Source organism: Delphinapterus leucas, chromosome 2, assembly GCF_059928025.1.
Source record: "Delphinapterus leucas isolate spDelLeu-1000000601 "Yukka" chromosome 2, BTC_Dleu_Yukka2, whole genome shotgun sequence".
NCBI classification, from domain to species: domain Eukaryota; kingdom Metazoa; phylum Chordata; class Mammalia; order Artiodactyla; family Monodontidae; genus Delphinapterus; species Delphinapterus leucas.
The window spans coordinates 157,026,835-157,049,998 of NC_143130.1; positions in this window are offsets into that span (position 1 = coordinate 157,026,835).

Here is a 23,164-nt window from a genome sequence, read left to right on the forward strand (position 1 = left end):
AATTTAATTAGAAAATTACTGTTAGGCAATCAGAATATGTTCTGACCAGATATTGCCTGTTCACTACTACTTTGCGCCCCTTGATTTAGATAATAAAGTACAGTGAGGGCAGAGAGAGGGGTGAAGAAAAATGTTGGGTGGGGGAGAAGATTTGTAGACTGGTGGATAGAAAGACGCCGGAACAGCCTGGGACATGATAAAAGTATAAAGAAAAAGAGGGTTTTTGTTAGTGATACATTTTGTGATGTATTCAGGGACCTTTCTTGTTTTCAAGAACTTTAGGGAAAGAAATTAACCAATGCATTTCTTTAACTGTGATATTGCAGTGGGACTAGCTTTATAAAGGTTATAAGTCAGTGTTAGGAGATCTTGTGGTTGTAGTTAGTCCTTGGAAGTATGTGTAAATAGAGTCAAGGAGAAATGGCTAAATGTACATATCTAAAAACAGTGGACATTGCTTGCCTTGCAGACCCTTGCTATCCATTTTCTATTGACACGTAGTCATGGTTATTGGTACTTTTTCCTAGTAAGGAAAAACTTAGTTCTGAGGAGGTCCCTGTTCCCCATCCTTTACAATTTGTACCCAGAATTCTAAGACAACAGTGCCCAGGGTACATAAGGAGACATTGTTACCTAGAGCTGGTTAGGTTGGATTGAGGTATTTGATAAGGTGCTGCAAGGCCTGGATCATCTCTCTGACCTAAGAGCCACTGCAGAAGCCGGGTGAGGGCACCCTCTCTCCGTCTGCTTATCATAGTTAATCTAGGTGTTCGTGTGCCATTTAAAACACTCACTGCTGGTTCTGGGCAGAGTGAATGAGCTCAGGTGCAGGGAATTGAAAGGTAATGAGAATGATTAATCAAATTCCTTCCAGTAAAGGGTGCCATGTGCCAGACTCTGTCCTGGATAACCCTCCTACATGTGAATCAGGGACCATGCTCTGCCCTCAGGTGTCTGGTATATCTGAGAGTAGACATCTGTGCTTGGAGCAAACTGGGAGTGACTGGAGGCCAATTTTGGCATGGTGTCTTTGCTTCATCACCTGCTCTGCCAAGGTTTGTTCACAGTCTCCTCTGGCCATGCTCATTTAGTTATGGAAAACAGGGTGAACATGAGTAATGGGAAATGCAGTTTGCTGCTGGGGCAAGATGGCCCCAGTGGTAAGTGGTAAGTGGTAAGCCTTCTGCACAGCCTAAAGCCCTGTGTGGTACCTAAAAAAGTCCCATGTGGTTTAAAACCAGTGTAGAGAAATACGTGGAGAGTAAATCACTGTGTTATTCTCATATTCATGTCTAATTATCTCTAGCTATCTGACTTACCTTCTTTCTAATCTAATTTAAAATAAACAGATAGGAATGAGTTGATGTGAGAAGACCTGAGCATAGAACTTTTAGGATTCCTTGATAAGATCTCTACAGTATGTGTAATAACCTGTTTTAGGGGACAACTCTTATCTACAATGTAAAATAAAATCCAATAAGACATATGAACTTAAGTCTGTCCACTTTGAGGTCAGTAGTTTTTGAGTTCTATTCCTGACTCTGAAACTAAGTTAGTCTTTGGTGTTAATTTTCCTTACCAGTAAAATATGGATCATAATATCTACTACCAGAGGCAGATAGGGTGGAAAATGGTGCCTGGTGCATAGTAGGTGCTCAGCAAATGTTAATCCTTGCCTTTACCCAACTTCCCACCTGGAACAACTTTTATATCTTGATTTATAATGTTCCCTGATAAGGAGTCTCTCTGAGTGGGGTCCATTTTCCCCAGTGGATATGTTATGGTTACATGGGATCTACATGGCAAAATGCCAGCTGGCTAAACACAGTGCTTCCTCTGTTGTATGGAGGAAAGCGAAGTGGATTAGCAGTAAGGAGCTCTGCCTTCCAGCACATGTTCTGTGTATCTGGAAGTGCCGTCTGTCTTAAACCCAAACATTGGTTTATTGGAAGAGGACAGAATCACTGGGTGCCTAGAAGAGCAGGTGTTGAATGAACCAAGAGAGCTTTGGGAGACTAAGAGCAGGCCTTTGCCACTCTGCGTACATTTGAGAATCATTTGCTTGTGACTCAGAATTGGGTGAAGACCATGTAATTTGTTGAGCCTGTGTCATGTGTTCATGCCTTGGCTGCTTGAGCATGGGAAAAGGGAGATTATCCCCAATGCTGCTTTCATAGCATACTATATGCAATAGGGATTTGCTCCAAGATGGGAGGGGGACAGAATGTCGGGTAACCACTTGCCCAAATGACAGGTATCTACTAAGCTCTGATGTTAATTAGCTGTGTGACTATGGGAAGTAATTTCATATTCTTGACCCTCATTTTATTTATCTGTAACATTAGAGTTCTGTACCACACCAGTATTTTTCAGCTTTTACCTCTTAAAACAGTTGATCAGTTGTATCAGGTGAAATCTCATTTAGATACCCAAGATGTAAAGCATGCAAAAGTGGACCTGCTCTGGTTGGGGGAGCGGGTTGAGGGTGGAAAGAGAGAACTTTGCTCAGCCTTCTCATTCCCAGTCCTCCATCCCCATGCCCTGCCACTGCCTTCCCAAGACTTGGAAGTTCCTGGGGTACTTTAAGGATCCTCCAAGGTTCCCTGGAGCACCACTTGAAAACCGCTGGTTCTGCAGTTGCTCAGATCTCTTTCAGATGTAACCTTTGGTGATTCATTAACTCCTGGATTTAGAATGTCACTAATTTTACCTGTTTTTGTCAGTACCCACTCTTGGAGAGGGAGGTTAAGGCTGGTTATTTTGGTTTTGCATGTAGCAAGTTAGACAGTTTGATTAAACTTGATTTTTTCCCCTCATTTTCAAAAATATGAAAGCAGGCCAATAAAATCCTGTGGAAATCCCTACATTTTTTTTGTTTAGTTGTCCCTGTCTATTAGGATGGTTGTCTCTTCGTTGATTGGAGGAATCTGCTAAAAAACTGAGGAGAAATGTGTTTCAAGTAAAACAAGGACTTCCCCCTAAAAGACACCATACTTTACATGTACCATATAGTTTTACTCACACAAAGGGAAAACAATAGGAGGAAAGGGAAAACAATAGGAGGAAAGGAAAAAAATCAAAATGCTAATAGGGGATACTTTTGGATAATGAAGTTAAGGGCAAGTTAGATTTTTTTTAACTTCTCTATTTTCTGAACATTAAGCAACACATGTGTGTGTAACTCTCCTAATCATAAAGTTATTAAAAATGAACACATTTTCATTCAAAAGTAATTAAGTCAATTAAAAAGATTATTAAGTCAGCACAAAAATTGAAATTAATAGTGTTTAAAAATAGCATTTTATTGACTGTAAGCTCAATGAGCCAGTACAGATATAAATTTAAGAACCCACATTTCCTGAACTTATAAGCCCTCTTACCCCTTCATATGGTGAACGTGCCTCATTCTTCCAGGGACATAAGACAAGTGATTGGAAAATATTCTGTGTATGAGGTGGCTGGTGTCCATTCTGCATGGGAAAGGATGCATTCTTTTGTGTTTTTTTTGTTTTTTTGGTACGCGGGCCTCTCACTGCTGTGGCCTCTCCTGTTGAGGAGCACAGGCTCCGGACGCGCAGGTTCAGCGGCCATGGCTCACGGGCCCAGCCGCTCCGCGGCATGTGGGATCTTCCCGGACCGGGGCACGAACCCGCGTCCCCTGCATCGGCAGGCGGACCCTCAACCACTGCGCCACCAGGGAAGCCCAGGATGCATTCTTTTGGATACTGATTGTCTGGGTCCATGCTGACATTTAGATCAGTGGCAGATTCAACTTAGACATTTAAGAATCAATCTCCTTATTTCCTAGTACCATATCCTAGACTGTCTCTTAAGGCCTAGAAGGTAAGATACTCTTTGTCTCTTCCAGTTACTGTAGTCTTGGCTAAATGACACCCACCAGGAGCTCTTGATAAATGCCGTGAGATCCCAAGGTCAAGAATAAGCCTTCAGAACTATCTGTGACTATCATTAAAACACACCTTGACTTGAACGCCTGTAAAAAATCAAGGAGGGGGTAGAGCAACTGAAGAAAACTTCTCTGCCTTTTATTCCTTTTTCTCCTCTGTAAGGCACTTTAAGGTAATTCGGTTTAACTGCACCAGCAAAATTTTTTAAAGTCCCATTTTCAGTATCTGTTTCCTTAAAGAGAGATGGGAGGATAATAGATGGATAGATAGATGGGGGCAGACAGAAATGGTACAGTAGTCAGACAGATCTATATTCAGTTTATTATGTTTGATTTTCAGAGTTAATTGAGTGTTTTTTCTTACAATTATCTTTTGTTTCCTTTTCCTCTCTTTGCTGTAACTTACAAGGAGATAGACAAAGGCAAAGAAAAGTCAGTTTTAAAGTTTGCTTTCCAGAGTTGTTCCACGGTCTCAGTGCTCATTGCTTCAAACCCAGCACCAGATTAGTCACTGCAGTTGGCTTCATTGTGGCCCCTGTGATAAAGGCTCTTTGTGGCTGTAGGTGGAGGGAAGCATAGCAAGATGGGAGAATGTAGCCTAGAGCATCTCATCAGGAAATTAAAAGGCACATTATAGTTTTCCATATAGTTATATGGACCTTTTAATGTCAGAGCCCATGTTTCTGCCTAGCACGACAATGCCTTATGTTTGCTTACAGAAAACATTTGTGTTTGTCTTGTCTTATGTAATCTTCACTCACCTGCAAGTTAGAAATGGTTATTCTCATTTTATGGATGAATACACTGAAGGCTAGAATATATAAGTGACCAATATAGCAAAGCTAGCAGTGGCAGAGCCAGAACTTGAATCCTGGACTTTGGGTTCTAAAGACAGTGCTATGCTTGCTGTACCCCTTAGCCATGATGACTGGATTATATCTTATCTTGTTTTTGAGGTTCTCTGCCATGTTCACTCGCAATACCAATGCAGTACATTATGTATAATAAATGTTAATTAAATGGCATTTTCTTCTTTAAGTGCTTTCTAACTTAATACTTAAGGAAATAATGATTTACTTAGTTTGGAGACTGTCTTTCATCCTCATCAAAAAAGACATAACCAAATTATTTGTTTCATGAACTCCTTTTTAAGTTATGCTAGGAGTGACGTTTATGGGACAGAAGATGATCTTGATTATCTAATGGGAATAACATTCAGCTAGAAGACTCCACATGACTTTGAAGTGACCTGAAGTAAGTGACTTAGCCTCTTGAAATCTCTTCTCCTTTCCATAATGGGCTTGATAATACCTGCCCTTCATTCCTCAGGGGGTGGTTTAGAGGATCTCAAGTTATGGAAGTGATTGACCAACTATAAAGCCTTGGTTTCATGTGCAGCATGATTGATTGCTTGCAGGGACTGGGGCTCCTGGCTGAAACATGTGGCTTCTCTCCTGGGAATGAAGGCAATCAGTCTATGAGCAAAGAGTTCCTGGGCAATTCTTTGCCAGACTAGTCTCTCTTGCCATCTTCTAGTCACATCCCTCCCTCTTCTCCCTACTCCCAGATCAGCTCTGACCCAATAAGGGCTCTTAAACAATGAGGTGGAGAGTGCTGGTGAGCTGCTGCTTGCTTTATTGTGATATAAATGTTTACAATATAGTCTTATGTATTTTGTTACTGATATAAATTATTTGGCCAGTTGAGTAAAAAGCAGTCAACATATGGATGTCATAGCCAGAGCTGCATTCTTAGGTCAGTTGATAGTTACGCAATGTGGGTGAAGTAGAAGGTTTTTAAGACTTTTTGACCTGATGTTTGCAACATTCTCTTTCCTCATCAAAGTATAATGGACTCTCAAACCAGAGTTCACTCTAGTACCTTCCAAAGGGAAATGCCACTGATCTCTAATGATATCTGATATGTGTCAGCCCAGGGCCAGATACTCCCCTATCCGACCTCTTTGAACAATTGACCAGGTGTGGTAGATACTACAGTTGTTATTTTGCAAGTGAAGAAACGGATGCTCTGGTTAAATAATGTGCCTGAAATCACCTAGCTAGTAAGTGATTGAGCCAAGATTTAAATTTTGGGTTTCTGACTCCAAGTGTAGGGCTCTTTGGACTACATTTAGGCTTATTGGGTATACACTAGCCACAGTGAAATAGAGCCCATGGAGCTGCTGTGAATCATTGTATTAGTCACAAGGAAAAAACCCATTTGTAACCAACATTGTAACTGGTATTATAAATACATACTTGTGTCAAACACTTTTTTTCTTTTAATTTTATGTCGTAATTTTATGATGTTCTTTGAGGGGCAGAAATATTTGGTTTTTTATTTAGTAAAAACTACTGATTTTTTTCTTTTTATGATTTCTCCAATTGCCATTTCTGTGTTCAGAAAAACTTTCCCGATTCAGAGGTGAGATAAATATACCTTTGCATTTTCTTATTTTTTTAATTTAACTTTTTACTCTTTATGAAATTTATGTTGGGCATAGGGTACTAAACTGAATTACTTCTTTTTGGTTTTCAAATTGCAAACTTTCCCAGCACAATTTCTTAAGTAATTCATCTTATCCCTTACTGATTTGTGGATTCCTGTATTACATAAATTTTCATATATGTTAGGCCCTCTACTGTGCTCAGTAATCTTTCAGCAATGCTTATACCAGTTTTACACTGTTCCAGTTGTTATAGCATTACAGTTCAGACTAATACCTGGTAGAGCATAATAAATCCTCTTTTATTATTCTTTATTTTTATGCACACTGTTTAAAAAATGTAAGTTCCCATTGGACTTTACCAATAAGCATCTAGAGCAGGGGTTGTTAAACTATGGCCCACAATCCTTATGTGGCCCACCACCTGTTTTTGTAAATAAAGTTTTATTAGAACACAGTCACACTCATTTGTGTATATATTATATATATATATGTCATTGTGTATGTATTCTTTGCATCACAATGGCAGAGTTGAATAGATTTGACAGAGATTTTTATGAATCACAAAGCCTAAAATATCTACTATCTGGCCCTTTACAAAAAGGTAGCCAACCTCAGGTCTAGAAGATTTGGGATAGGAAGTAGAATAGGAAACCAGTGCCGCTAGGTCTAGGCCCCACTTCTTGGGACATGCTGCAGATTCCAGGTGAGACTTTGGCTCTATGCTCCAATGTATTGCATCTCTGTCTATTCTTCCTCAGTAAGGAGAAAGTTAAGATAGAGCTAACACTCTCTGTCTGCAGTTGGTCTTCCCATTAGCTTTACTGCTGTTTTGATAGAAAGCATTTCTTCCCAGTCTGACTTCTCTCTACAACCCTGGACACTTCTTTTGCTGGGGGTAGGGGGGTAATCAATATACAGTGTTAACCTAAACAAAATAATACAACTACATAAACTGACTGCCTGAAAGATCATTTCATAGCCAGTGAAGTGAGAATTTTAGATCATCCACTGCTTCCATGATCTCAAGACACTTCCTCTCCACTTGCCCTGGGGCACAGAAGTTGACTTTACATCTGGATTAGCTGAGGGCTCAAGATAGGGGAGTCTGAGGTGCTTTGATGGGAGGAACAAGAAGTATGGGCTCATGAAAGGCAGTAAGAGTCTCTTGGAAGGTTAAGTCTTCAAGTGTGTAGGTATATCTAAGAGACCCTGCATGACCCTTTTCTGGGGCAGGTATGGGCCATGTGCTTATGGAGTGCTTGAGGGATGCTAAAGTGACACTTCCATGGAAAACTGAATGGTGATATCTCTACAAGGACAGACCATACCCCACAGCAAATACACAAGTCTCTGGTTGTTTATTTTTATGACAGTTTTGAAACTCTGGCTTGTCTCAGTGGGAAGTGCTAGTCTTCTCTGTGTGGTCTGGAATGGGCTTTTATGCACTCAGCAGTGGGCTATGAAGGATTGTTTTAGCTGGTCAGAGGTCCCTGAGAGGCTGACAGTAATGCCTAAAAAGTTGTGTGTGCATGCGTGCGTGTAAGTGCATGTGTGAGCCTGCACACACAGAAGAGAAAGAAAATTAAAAAGAGAAGAAAAAGTAAGCTTTTTAAAAGTCACGTGTATTTTCTGGTATAGTCTCAGAATGCTATAAAGAAAAAAATTGTGTTGGTGCAGGTTCATGCAGAAATAACTATTTTCACAAGAACCAAGAACTAAAAATTTTAAAAAATATATTATTTTTCACCATCTCAGAATGGAAGGATGGGGTGTGGTTTTTCCAGCCTCAGGACATTTCTTTCCTTCAAACTGGGCAAGGATTGATTAAATAGGGATGTGACATCTCCTCTGCTGAATGGTAGAAATCAAGGAGATGGGGAAGTCAAGAGGAAGGAAAGAAATTTGAATGTAAGTAAAGAGGGAAGAGAGACCAATGAGAATGGGAATAGGAACAGAAGTGTTGCAGAGACCCACTGATGAGAAATGTGGTTTGATGATAATCTTTCAAGAGAATTTTGTCTTACAGAAAGTCACTGACTGAAAAATATGTCAAGGTGTGCAGCAGAGACTGAGCGTAGGTTAGCTATCCAGAGCTCCACGGTGGTGATGATAGAGGTTTGGCTTTGTTGAATATCTGTGCTCAATGATGTATATGTACTCTTAACTCTGCCATCAACTGATATTGCAATGCATGCGCACTCCTCAGAGATCGTAAACCCTAAGAGTTGATAAGAGCTCAGCGACGAACCTGCCACCCAGTGTAGAAATTTCATCCCATGAGATTTCTGACAGAAAGGAATTATCGAATTTGTAGGTCTTGAAAGAAGCTTAAACCCTAAAGTAGCTCCTAAGATTGTGGGCTTTAGGAAGTCAGAGGGTCTAGATTTGAATCTGTGTTGCCCTGTATCTTGGCTGTGTCCTTGAGAAGGTTAGTTCAACCCTCTAAGCCTAAACGAGCCTATAACATATGGATGAGAATAGCATCTACCATTTTGGAATGTGATGAAGATTAAGTGAAATGGTATAAATTGCTTAACATAATGCTCCACACATGGCAAATGCTCAGTCAATGTTATGTATTATTAATTTATTATCATCATCTTTACTATTATTTTAGATTATCTACTATTGTTATCTTTTGTATTCTCTTCGTTTTAGAAACAAGGATCACTCTGGAGAAAGTAGTCACCTCCAGTAGTGGATTGCAGCAAGAAGACCTTGAATCTAGAGAAGTCCAGTAAAAGTGTTTCATGCTGGTATTAAAACTTTGAAAGTTGGTTGGGTGTATTTCAAATACTATCTCCTTCTTCAGACCAAAAGGGCATCACGTAGGATAAAAGAATAATATTTTGCTAAATATGGTACCCCAGGCTTTGAACTAAAAAAAAAAGGGATGATTTACTTTTGGGAAGAGTGAGGCTAAATATTAAAGCAACTTTATTTATTGAAAGAATAATTGTAATTCCTAGAGTGCTGTAAAGTGGGTAAAAGGAGGAGAGATTCAGTTGGCTTTATCTTTGAGAATCTGTGGCCTGGTGATGAGCTAGAAGAGAGAAAGTTCTGCTTCTCAGAGCCCTAGGTTTTTCATTAATCTACTAAAAAAAAGAAAACCATTCTTTAATGATTATGCCTTGTAAATAGGAGCAAGGCTCATTTTACATCCAGAGAGTTCCAGAGAAAAGACCTAACCTGTAAAATAATCAGAGAATATATGGAACTTTTCCCCCCACATCTTTAAAATAAAACTTTTTATTTTGAGATAATTGTATACCCACATGCAGTTATAAGAGATAATACAGAGAGATCTGAGTATCCTTTACATAGTTCCCCCCTATAGTAATACCTTGCAAACCGATTGTTTGATACCACAACCAGGGTGTTGATTTTGATGTAGTCAAGATACAGAATATTTTACAAGATACAGAATATTTATACGTCTTTGCAGAGCCCTATATCCTGAAGTTTTTCTCTTCTGTTTTTTTTCTAAAAGATTTATACTTTTACATTTCACTTTTAAGTCCGTGATGCATTTTGAGATAATTTTTGTATAAAGAATGAGACAAGTTGAGGTTCAGTTTTTGCCTGAACATATGGATGTACAATTTTTCAGCACCATGTTTTGAAAAGTCTATTTTTCCTCCATTGAGTCGCTTTTGTACCTTTGTCAAAAATCAGTTGAGCATATTTGTGTAGGTCTATTTGTGCATTCTCTGTTCTGCTCCATTGGTCTGTAAGTCTGTCCCTCCACCAATACCATACAGTGTTGATTACTATACCTCTGTAAGTTTTGAAACTGGACAGACTGATTCCTCCCACTTCATTCTTCTTTTTCAATATTTTTTAGCTATTCTAGTTCCTTTTCTGTTCCATATAAATTTAAAATAATCTTGATTATATCTACAAAAAAAATCTCACTGGGATTTTGACAGAAGTCATGTTAAACCTGTATATCAACTTGGGAGAATTGAAATCTTTACTATGTTAGGTTTTCTAATACCTGAACATCGTATGTCTCTTATTATTTTTTTCATTAGCATTGTATAGTTTTCAGTGTACAAGTCCTATTAGATTTATATCAAGTACTTAATTTTTTTGAGCAATTGTAAATGGTGTTATCTTTAAAATTTTCATGTCCATGTGTTCATTGTTAGTACATAGAAATACAATAGATTTTTAAAAGACTTTTTGATGTGGACCATTTTTAAAGTCTTTATTGAATTTGTTACATATTGCTTCTGTTTTATGTTTTGGTGTTTTGGCTGTGAGGCAGGTGGGATCTTAGCTCCCTGATCAGGGATCGAACCTGCACCCCCTTCATTGGAAGGCAAAGTCTTAACCACTGGACCCCCAGGGAAGTCCCATAATGGATTTTTGTATGTTTATCTTGTGTCCTGTGACCTTGCTGAACTCACATATTAGTTCTAGGTGTGTGTGTGTGTGTGTGTGTGTATTCCTTGGGATTTTCTACATAGAAAATCATGTCATCTACAGATAGGGACAGTTTTATTTCTTCCTTCAATTCTGTATGCATTCTTTTCTTGTTTTATTTCACTGGCAATAATTTTCAACACCATGTTGAATAAGAATGATGACACATCCTTGCCTTGTTCCTGATCTTCAGGGGAAAGCATTCAGTCATCCACCGTTGTTTACTGTAGGCTTTTTATAGATGTTCTCTATCAAGATAAGGAAGTTCCCTTCTATTCAAATTTTTCTGAGAGTTTAAAAAAAATCATGAATGTTGTTAAATTTTTTCAAATGCTTTTTATGCATCTGTTGATATGATAATGTGATTTTTCTTTGTGAGCCTGGGAACATGGTGGATTACACTGATACATTTTTTGAATATTGAACCAACCTCATATCCTTGGAATAAACCCCAGTTGGTCATGGCTTAGAGTTCTATGTATGTATTGATAAATTCTATTTGCTAATATTTTGTTAAGGATTTTTGTGTCTGTGTTCCTGAAGGGTATTGATCTGCAGTTTTCTTTTTTGTACTTTGTCTCATTCTGGTATCAGAGTAATGCCAGCTTCATAAAATGAATTGGAATGTTCCCTTCTCCTCTGTTTCAGGAAGGTATTATAGAGAATTAGTGTTAATTATTTAAATTTTGGTAGGATTTTCTAGTACAACCATCTGGGCCTAGAGATTTCATTTTGGGGAGTATTTTAATTATTGATTCAAGTTCATTGATAGTTTAGTGACTATTCAAATTATCTATTTCATACTGGATGATTTGTGGTAGCTAGTGTTTTTTGAGGAAATGGTCCATTTCATTTACATTGTCAACTTTATGTATGTAGAATTGTTTGTAGTATTCTTTTATTATTCTTTTGATGTCTGAAGGTTTACAGTGACATCTCATGTTTCATTTGTAATATTGAGAGTTTGTGTCTTCTCCCTTTTTTCTCTGTTAGCCTCGGCAAGAGGTTTTTCCAATTTTATTGATCTATTCAAGGAACCATCTCTGTTTCATTGGTTTCTACAGTGTTTTTTTGTTTTCATTTTTATTAGTTTTTACTCTCCTTTCTTCTCCTTGCTTTGGATTTATTTTGCTCTTTTTCTAGATTCTTGAGGTATGAGCTTAGATGATTGATCTGAGACTTCCTCTTTTCTATGTATGCAGTTAGTGCTATAAATTTCTTTCTCAGTACTGCTTTAAGTCTGTCCCACAAATTTTAATATGTTGTATTTTTATTTTCCTTCAGTTTAACATATTATTTGATTTTTCTCAGATTCCTTTTATTACTTGTGTATTATTTAGAAGTGTCCTGTTTAGTTTATAACTGTTTGGAGAATTTCCTGTTACTTTTTTGTTAATTCTCTCTAGTTTGTTTCCATTTTGGTTGGCACATGCACTCTGTATGATTTCAAGTCTTTTAATTTTGTCAAGGTAAGTTTTATGGCCCAGGATGTGGGCTGTTTTGGATGTGGGCTTTCCATGGATACTTGAAAGTAATGTGTATTCTTCTTCTGTTGTGGGGACTGTTCTATAAATGTCAGTTAGATACTGTTGGTTGATGGTGTTGTTCAGTTCTTCTGTATTCTGTGATTTTCTACTTTACTTGTTGTATCAGTTGAAGAGAGAGGGGTATGTAGTTTTCAAATATAATTGGATTGGCCTACTTCTCCTTTCAGTTTTTACAATTTTTGCTTCACATATTTTGTAGCTCTGTTGTTTGGTACAGTCACACATAGGCTTATGTATTCTTGGTAAATTGATCCTTTTTTCATTATACGATAATCTTTTCTGTATATGGTAATTTTTGCCTTGAAGTCTAATTTATATGATATTAATAAAGCCACTCCTACTTTTTTATAAATTAATTTTTGCGTGATGTATGTTTTCCTTCATTTTATTTTCATCCTGTCTATATCATTATACTGGAAATGAGTTTCTTGTAGGCAGCATTTAGTTGGGTCATGTTTTCAATCCATCCTGCCATTCTCTGTCTTTTAGTTCATATATTTAGGCCTTTTATATTTATTGTCATTATTCATATGTTAGGGCATAAGTTTACCATTTTTGTTTGTTTGTTCTCTCTGTTTCTTTATTCCTCTTTTCTTTTCTCTGCGTTCCTGTTGGTTACTTGAGTTTTCTTTTTTAGATTTAGTGTTTTGATTTATCTATAGTGCTTTGAGTGTATTTCTTTGTGTAGCTGTTTTTAGTGTTTGCTCTACATATTTCACACATACACACACATATACATATACAAAATCACAGTCTACTGGTACCATCATTTTAACGGTTTGTGTGAAATGTAGAAACCTCATATAAACCTCCCTTTGTGTCTTTTTTACCCATTTATAGTATAACATTAAATAATTTCTCTACTTGCATTTAGAACCACATCAGACAGTGTAGTGGTTTTTACTTCAATTGTTAGACATAATTTAGAAGAATCAAGGGGAGATGAAAAGTCTACTTTATTTACCCGTATTTTTGCCTATTGGGTTGTTCCTTCCTTCCTGATGTTTTAAGATTCTTTCTTTTGTCATTTCCTCCATTTAGAGAACTTCCATTAGCCATTATTTTAAGGTAGAGGAGCTGGCAACAAATTCTTTCAATTTTCTTTCATTTGAAAATATCTTGATTTGCTCTAACTCCTGAAGGACATGTTTACTAGATGAAAATTCTAGGTAGACAGTTGTTTTCAGCATTTGAAAAATGTTGTGTCACTTCCTTCTGGCTTCTGTGGTTTCTGATGAGAAATCCACTGTCATTTAAATTACTTTTCCATTATTGGTGAGATGTCATATTTCTCTGGCTGTTTTCAAGATTTTTTTCTTTGTCTTTAATTTTCGAAGTTTGGCTGTGATGTGTTGTCTTAATCAGCTTGGACTGCCATGACAAAATACCACAGACTAGGTGGCTTAAACAACAAAAATGAATTTTCTCACATTTCTGGAGGCTGGAAGTCTGGGATTAGGGTACCTGTATAGTTGGGTTCTAGTGAGAGCTCTCTTCCTGACTTTCAGATGGCTGCTGCCTTCTTGCTGTGTCCTCACATGGCAGAGACAGAGATCTCTCTCTTTCTTCCTCTTCTTATAGGCCAGTAATCCTACTGGATTAGGACCTCACCCATATGAACTCATTTAACCTTAATTACCTCCTAAAAGTCCTATCTCCACATACAGTCACAATGGGGGTTAGAGCTTCAACATAGGAATTTGAGGGGCACAATTCAGTCTATTGTATATGTCATGGTGTGGATTTTTTTTTTTTTTTTTTTGGATTTAATCTGCTAGCAGTTCATTCATCTTCTTGAATCTGTAGGTTGATATCTTTTACCACGTTTGGGAAGTTTTAAGTCATTACTTCTTTGACTTTTTTTTCAGCCATGCCTCCTTTCCCCTCTTCTTCTGGGACTTCAATAACATAATAAATGTTACATCTTTTGTTATAGTCCACAGGTCCCTGTGGCTCTGCTCATTATTTTTCTATCTCTTTTCTCTCTTTTGCTCAGATTAGGTAATTTCTATTGTTCTGTCTCCCACTTCACTGATTTTTTTCCCTCTGTGTCCTGCATTCTACTGTTGTGCCATCCACTGAGCTTTTCATTTGGTCACTGTGTTTTTCAGTTCTAAAATGTCCATTTTGTTCTTATTTATACTGTCTTTTTTTGTTTGTTTGTTTGTTTTTTTGCAGTACTTGGGCCTCTCACTGTTGTGGCCTCTCCCGTTGCGGAGCACAGACTCCGGACGCGCAGGCTCAGTGGCCATGGCTCACGGGCCTAGCCGCTCTGCGGCATGTGGGATCTTCCCAGATCGGGGCACGAACCCGTGTCCCCTGCATCGGCAGGTGGACTCTCAACCACTGTGCCACCAGGGAAGCCCTATACTGTCCTTTTATTTGCTGATACTTTAATTTCTTTTTTGAGACTTTATTTTTTCATTTGTTTTAAGTGTGCTGATAATTGCTCATCAAAGCACTTTTATGATAGCCACTTAAAAATCTTTGTCAGAGAATTCTAACATCTCTGTCATCTCACCGTTGGCCTCTAATGATGTCTCCTTTCATTCAGTTTGAGATTGTCTTGGTTCTTGCTATTACTCCTAATCTTCAACTGAAATCTGAGCATTTTGTTAGTATGTTATGAGACTCTATATCTTACTTAAACTTTCTGATTTACCTGGCTCTGTCTGACACTGTTCTGTTAGGGAACGGTGCGGGGAACCACCCCCTTACCACTCAGTCCAGGTGGAAGTGTAGGTTCTCTACTCACCGTTGGTACTTGAGGGGGCTTGTTACTCTTGAGAAGGATTTGGAGGCCCGACTCCTTGCTAGCCTCCACTGAGACCAAGATGATAGTGGAGGAGTTGCTTCCTTACAGCAAGATGGTGGTAAAAGACCTCCTCTGACACAAGCCCGGAGGGCATGGAGAGTGGTTGCTTATTGCTGTAAAAAAAATTCAGGCTCCACATGTGGTGCTCACTTGACACCATGAAGATGGGGGATTTTGTTATTGCATGGCAGAGATGAAAGTTCTGGAAACCACTTGGCCTTTTCTGACACCACACGGATGGGCAAGTTGGGATGCCTCATTATAGCCCGGCAAGGGTGGAGGTTTAGATTCCCCACCTGCTCTTTGCCGATCTGGGTAAGTGAAACCACTCTTTTTTCTTATGGTGTTTGGCTGGAGTGCAGCAATTACTTTGTCAAAGTTTTCTGCCTTCCTAGACCTTTCCTGGTTCTTTGGCTTCATGGGGCTCTATTTTTCATTTGCACCCTATGGTATTTCTATGTCCAGTTTCACCAGTAGCTAAGTCTGAGATATATGAGACAGAAAGAAAACTCAAGGAACTCACTGATAGGTCATTCTTTAAGTCCCGAGGTCCCTACTCAGTCTCCCTTCTCTCTACCATTCAGAGTCTGTTTATGCTTATTTTACATATCACGTCTAGGGTTTTTAGTTGTACTTAATAGAAGGAATAGGAACAGAGATGTCTACTCCATCTTCTCTGAAGTGGAGGTCTGGAAGTCTGTGCATTTGTTTTGAAAACACCAAAGCACTTGATAAATGTATGATAACCGAGGGACCATTTGATGGTCAGTTATAGGCTGACTCTCGAGGGACTCAGGGTAAGGCTCCCAGGGAGCTCTCTGAGGTACTGGACTCTCCTTAGTCTCTGGCCCAGTGGAGGAGAATTTTCCATCTCTCTGTTTTACTGCTTCTAATGGCCTTAAACCTTTCTTCTGTTTTCACTTATTTTGGTACCAACTTCTAACTACTGTGTCCTGCTCTATCACATTCAACTTTTAACTGCTGCCTTGTGAACCCATGCTTAACTGGGCCTTAATAACTGGCTATATATTGCCTATTTTTGATAATAATTTGTATTTGCTATCACTGTAGCCATACCCTTGTTTTACTAGATCCTTGGAAAGTCACAGCACTGTCATGGTCTTTAATTGCTTTTGTCAGTTACCTCTAGCCATTGACTTGCCCGTTTGTGGAACAAGTCCTCTGGAAAAATGCAAAACAGAAGAGAAGCCCTTCCCTCAAGATGCTAATAGTTTCAGAGGGAAACTAGAATTAATTACAACTAGAGGAAATTTTCTGGTGCCTTTCATCTACACTACATTCATTGTTTTCTTTTACTTTTAAGGGATAAGGAACAGAAAATAAAATAAATAATTGGCTATACTGAGTTTTGTTCTCTTCCTTTTCCCTCAGTTTTGAGTATTTGCAGAGAAATAACTGCAAAACGTTTTACTTTATTCTACTAAGAATATTAAAAGGGAAGTGATGTGGCCATGGTAGAAAAGATATTTTTCTTAAGAGAAAATTCTCTCAGAAATAGAAAAAATATAGCAGTCTCTTATTATGAGTTGACCTTGGAGCCAAGAAGTAGTAGGTTATTCCTTCCATCCATTCCATTCCTAATGCAATAGGTAAGAGACCAAAAGGTTACATCTGAAAATTTCCCTGACCTCTAAAGAAAGTTTTCGCTTCTTCCTATGTCTGATAGTAATTTTACTGGTTGTGTTTTTAGGACCTAACATCCTCCTCCACCAAAGAGGCAACAGTTTTCCCTTCTTGAACTTCGTGAGAATCTTTTACAGAAATTTTACCTAGCTGTCAGTCTATTAACCCTCAAGTACTTAGTTTATTTCATGGGATTACTTTTAATGCCTTGGCCAGATCAAACTAGTGAGTTTGGGAGCCTGGGTTTGATCCCAGGTTAGCTGGATTCCAAAGCACACAACTTTAAAGCGTTATTGTGCTCTTTAAAATGGTGTTTCAGTCTCCCTGCACGTAGTGAGTGATGACTCTCTGAACGGCTGATGAACTGTTCTGAGCGATGTGGTTTATTATACATTATACATTGTGTGTTGTGTGTCACTGACCTGGTAAGGGTCTATGCGTGCTCCTCTGTATATTGATAAGATGAGGAAAATGATACTTTCTCTCTGCCCTGAGGATGTTATGAGTATTAAACATCTCTGAAGAGAAGTTCTACAAGCATACCTTTATCATTTGATAACAAGAAAAGTCTGAATTGGTGAAAAGTCAGAATAAGTGATTACTTAAAATTTTAAAAAATCACATTCAAGAACATTCCGTAAAGAGAACAATGATTTATTAAGTGGATCTATGTTTTTTTTTAAAAATTGAGTTTGTAATAATTCTTAGGAAATTTATATCTACATGAATTATAAGCAAGAAGGTGCTACCCAAGTGCATAAAAGCAGTTTGTTCCTTTAAGAGACTTGGGCACCCTCTCTGAGATCTCAAACATATGATGATATTCCTTCACAAACCCTCTTATGTAGCGGAAGAGTAACCTGAAGGTGAGGTGCGCATAAATGGTCACAGATTTCAAATATGAAAGAGATAAGTGACTTAGGGTTTACTCTGAGTGCCTCCTCAACGTGGTAGAACAGAGCAGTATTCTGAAGTTAGATGGATCTGGTTTCTGATCTTGAAACCACCTTTAATCACGTGACCATGAGCAGGTTACTAAGCATCTCCACCACCAGGTATTCTCATTTCTAAAATGGGGAGAATACCAGGTACACAGGTCTCATAAAATCGTTGGGATATTGAATGAGATAGTGCATGAAAAGTGCTGTGAATGGTACTCGCAGCATAACAAAGGCCAACTGCTTCTATTATTAATGTTGTTGTTAACACTGTTAATAAGAAGTAATAAAGATGATGCTCTTTCCCTCTGACGGGTTGAGTCTATATTTGTTAGCAACACAAGATGACCAATCCATGTATAGCACCCTACCCCCTCGTTTCTGCTTCTTGTCTAAAGTAGGAGCAAAGAAATGACAGATTCAATCTAAAATATTCTTGGGTGGCTCAGCTAACCCTGGGATTAGGACTGCTGCGTCACAGGTCTGAAGCAAGAGGATTTCAAGACCCTTGCATTTATTCCGGAGTATTCCAGATGTTTGTAGCTACCTGGAAACTGAACCAGCCAGTAGGAAGAAGGGGCCCCGGGGAACTGTTTGCTGTAGGAAGAAAGCTGGCTTCTGCACTGACTTCTTTTCGGCTCACGGCAATAGCAACCCCACTTCATAATATCCTCTCTAGTCATGCATTCTGATCAAAGTAGTTATTTAAAGGTTGTTGCTAATAAGAGAGTAGATACCCCCGGTATTTCCCAGAACAGAGCTCGCATTCTGGGACTCTTGGGTCCACGTGACTTCCTGAGTAGGTGATTCACACTGAGCAAGGAGATAGGTTCGGCATGACACAATCTGCAGATGCAAAGAAATCCCCGGACAGAGGATGAGGCTGCTGAGTGTCCCCTTTGCTGGCTGAAGCTCCCAGTGTATGCACAAAACACGCCCTCCCAGGCCCCAGATGTGTGCAGGTCTCTAATTGCCAGCGCTTTACTAAGATTTGAAGGGTGAGAGAGTTGCAGAATCACGAACACCGAGGGCGGTGTTAGGAAGGCAGCTTCCTGCACACTGTTGTAGGTGTTCGTGAGATTATCAATTGCTCCGGGAGAGACACAGGACTGGAGGGCTTAGGGAATGTGGTGGTCCCCCTCTTCGTGGTTTCTGCTCCCTGAGCTGGTGCTTTCCTAGAGAAATGTACCCTGTACTTCCATTTCTGCAGTGAAATTAACTCGAGCTTGGCAGGTAAGTCTTTCAGGTCACCTTTAAAAAAAAAAAAGCTATGAGAGCTGTGGTGGGGTGTGCCGTACCCCGTTCGCTTACAGCAGGCACATTTTATTGGTGCAGAAGTGGTATTTGGAAGCTTAAATGTGGAGCAGAGGTTTGCATCAGCCAGATGAACTACGTGGCCCTGGGGGAAGAGGTAGGGGCACGAACAAAAGGAAGGGAAGGGGACTCGGGCATTTTCTTCCGTTTTGCTTGGAAATTTTATCTCCAGGCTGGTGCCTAGCTCCAGGACAGGGTCTTTGGCATGAGATATAGCTGTGATGTTCCCTATTTCTCTCTCTCTCTCTTTTTTTTTTCTTTTGTGTTTTTTTCCTGCTTGTTTAGTTACCACTGCATGGGAGCAGGCAGACAGAAGCAGGGTTGCATGCTGTCAGTACAGGCTGAAGAAGTCAGTAAGCAGCCAGACAGGGAGTGAAATGGGAGGGGGCAGCTCTAGATTTCTTAGGTTATTTCTTGTGAGTTTTTCAGAACTTGCGTGATTCAGGCTTGTCAGATGCTATTTTGAGCTGGGCTGAGGCAAACACGTTCCCTTGGTGCACCAGATGTTGCCTGCAGCCTCCCAGTTTCCAGAGGCACCGGGGTTGACTTTCCTGGGGGCAAGGGAATGTCCAGGCAAGGGATATGAATGAGGGACTGGGAAATTACAATGGGGAAGGGAAATGTTCTATTGCTCTGGAGTTTAGTAGAAATCGTAATACGACTCTGGAGATAATTATTAGGATGGCAATGATTGGCTTGAGGGAATGAGGAACTGTGCCTCATTCAATTCACTGTGTGGATCAGAGTGAATGCTTAGTAAATGCATGTTGATTGAATATTAGTACCAAAATGTGTACTTTTTGGGTGAGCTCAGGTTCATATGCTGGGTTATCCTTGAATGTCAAGGTGGAGTAATAAGAAAAGCTAATCCTAATTGGAGGGTAAATTATGAAGAAGAGATGAGTTCTCCTGAATAGTAGAGTGATATCCTCAAGTGGAAGCATTGGACAGGGAGACACAAATCCTATCTATCTGTCTGTCTGTCTATCTATGTCTATTTTTCTATCTATCTGTCTATCTATCCACTCATTTCTGTCTCTCATTTATTAACCACCTGGTTCCAGGAGAATTTCAAGCAGGTTATGAGACAGACTTAATGCAGATTAGCATCATCAGAGATAAAAATGACAAAAGATAAGCCTTCATCCAGAGGTCGATCTTCTGTGGTTCTGCAGTGACATGGCCTACAGATGACGGAAATGTAATTCTTGATTTAAGGATTTATTTCAACTTCATCTTCCACCAACCTCATTCCAGATACTGCAAACACGGAGGAAAGTAGACAGACGCTTGGCCCTCCTCTCAGCAAAAGGCAGGTCACAGTGGCACGGGTGACTGAGTCATACGTGGAGGGCTGGTTGCACATATGCCCTCGGCAGGTGATAAAGCAGGTAGTTGGGTGGTGCTTCTCCACTCTTTAACCCGGGCTGCTCTTTTCTAGCCACATGGTGCTCTGCTTACTTTTTCTCCCCATATTTGAAACTGAAACGGGAAAAGTATGGTCTGCGTTCCCATGGTCTCCCTGCTTAATATAATATTCTGTCATTTTCTCAGCTACTAAAATACTCTGTTATCGCTGACCACTTCCTCCTCTGCTCAGTGTCTTTGTCACCGGCTGCAGTTTACATAAAACGACACAGGCTTGTCGGCTTGAATCGCATTGAGTGTGAGTGCTGTGTGTGGGGAGGGGATTCCGGGTGCGCTGATGAATTCCTGCAGCTGCCAGGGCTGGGAGCCTGCCTGGGAGCCAAGTGGATTGTGGACAGATGCTTTACATGCTGGGTCGACTTGGCTCAGCTCATATTCCCAGGTTCTGACCTGGAGCTGGGGGAGGCACACATTCATTCACTCGGCCTGCACAGAAATATTGACCTAGCATCTGCTATGTGCAGGGCATAGAGTCCTTGTGCACTTGAGAGTCAACTGCAGGGGTCCCTTACCCCACGAGGTCTACTCTGTTGCCGACGTAGGAGATGCTGTTCCATTGTCTCATTTATTTATCTTGGGAGGGAAAAGAGTTTTTTCCCATTTCATGAATGAGGGAACTGAGACATGTTTTAAGCACCTTGCCTAAGATCGCACAGCTAGTGAATAGATGAATCATAATTGAAACTGTTTACTTCGAAGTATGGGTTTGTTTCAACAGCACCACACCTTGTAAGGAAAGACACCTTCAGAAAAGACTCTTTTATAAGACACGTTAAGGGTTGAAAAGTTTGCTTAGGGAGGGCCCATAGAGGAGTAGAAATTAAGGTGGGCCTTGAGCAGATGCCAAAGAAGCTCAGTCCAAACTGACTTAAACAAAAAGGAGGGTTTATTGGCTCATGTACCTGAGAAGACGTCACCAAGGTCTGGATTTCCTCCAGTGTGTTCTCGTCTCCTTCTGTGTTGGCTTTATCCTCAGGATCTGCCCACTGACTTCTAGACTCTCCCACCCAGTAGCAGTAGCCCCCTTCCCTCCTGGCAGTGGGATGATTGCAGGAGTTGAAGGCCCCCAGACAGTTCCTGAGCTCACTTTCTCTCATTGGACCAACTGTGGCCTGGGGGAGACAAATAAATGAAATGGGCCATTCAGCACTTTCCCCCAGAGCGCATAAGTGAAACTAGCATAGAGGCAAGTTCCCCAGAGGAAAATGAGGGTGGGAGCAGGGGAGATGGATGCTTGGTGGCCTACCAGCATCCCCTAGCAGAGGACTTAGAGAGGCAAGGGGAGCAGAAATACTCACAGCAGGAGCAGTGGTGGCACCTAGGGGTGCGTGGGTCTGGGTCAGGAGTCAGGATACCAGTTCTGCAACTCTGCCTTTGCCAGCTATGACTTCTTACCAGTGCCATCTGACCCTTGAACCGCCGTGTTGCACTTGATAACTCCCTCTTGAACTCTAGTGGGCGGGGGATGGGGGGATGGGTCTTAGAATAATGAGGCATAAATTAGTATATCCAGTAGGGTGGGTCATATCAGTGTAAATGGGTGGTGGTCCTTCCCCTGGTTGCTCCTAAGATTCTCTATCTCTGCTCTGCGGCTGCACAAGCCCTGCACCATAAGGGTCCATTGATGTTGGTTCCTGGCCACGCCCTCCAGTATAAGTTGGATCTTATAGGTCACCATCTGCTCAGGGCTAAAGCAGCCTGTAAGGAGACAGAGAGGGGGTCTCAGGGATTGGAAGCCTGTTGAATGGTCCTAGGAGGATGCAACACTTGTTGTTTCACCAGCCCTCTATTAACCAACGCCTAGGTTTGTTCAAGGGGCTTATGCATCTCTGGGTTTATGCTGAAGTCTTGAGGAGAAAGCTCAGTGTTTGGTCCATCAAACCATAGAGCTCGTGTGTTTTTTTCTTTCTCAGAGAAGCTTCATGGGTAATGGGAAAGAATGCTGTCCTAGGAGGAATCAGGAGACATAAGCTTGGTCTGTTTCTACTGTTCCTCATTTGACAATTTTTTTTTTTTTACAAATTACTTTAATTTCTGAGCCTTATCTTTAAAGTGGGGGTGAGAGTTCCTTCCAGGTTTGTGAGGATCAAACAAGAAAGTAGGCAACAGCATGCCTGACTGCTAGTAAGCCCCCAACAGAGTTTTTCTTCTCTTCCTTCCTCAGATAGAATTATTTTACATTCAGGCTTGGTTATCCTAGTAGAGAAACCCAGGTTATGCTTTGGAAGGCCATTCCTGCCTGTGTTTGAGTCAAACTAGATTTAGCAGGTGCAAAGGGCTGCAGAAGTGACTTGACGGTTGATGGAATGACAGCCAGGGTTCTGACGGGCATCAGGAGTCCTGAGTGTTGACTCTTTGAGTGCCACACTGCAGTCATCCTCTGAGCTTCCTCCACCTGTGCTTTGTTCCTTTGTAAATGATGCCACCCCACACCCAGTTACACTTGGGAATCATCCCTAGCTTCCATGTCTTTGCCTCTCTTTTCTGCTGCTTAGCCTCTCCGTTCTGCCTTTACACATCCCATCAGTCAACGAAGTCCTATTGATTTTATAACCAAATCCCGCTTAAACCCACACCATCCTGTTCATCCCTAGTGTTCCAATGCTGCCTCATTCCTCACTGAACTCTTATAATTGCTGCCTCGCCGTACGTGGCATAAAGAGGACTCAACAAATGGTTTTTGAATGAATGAGG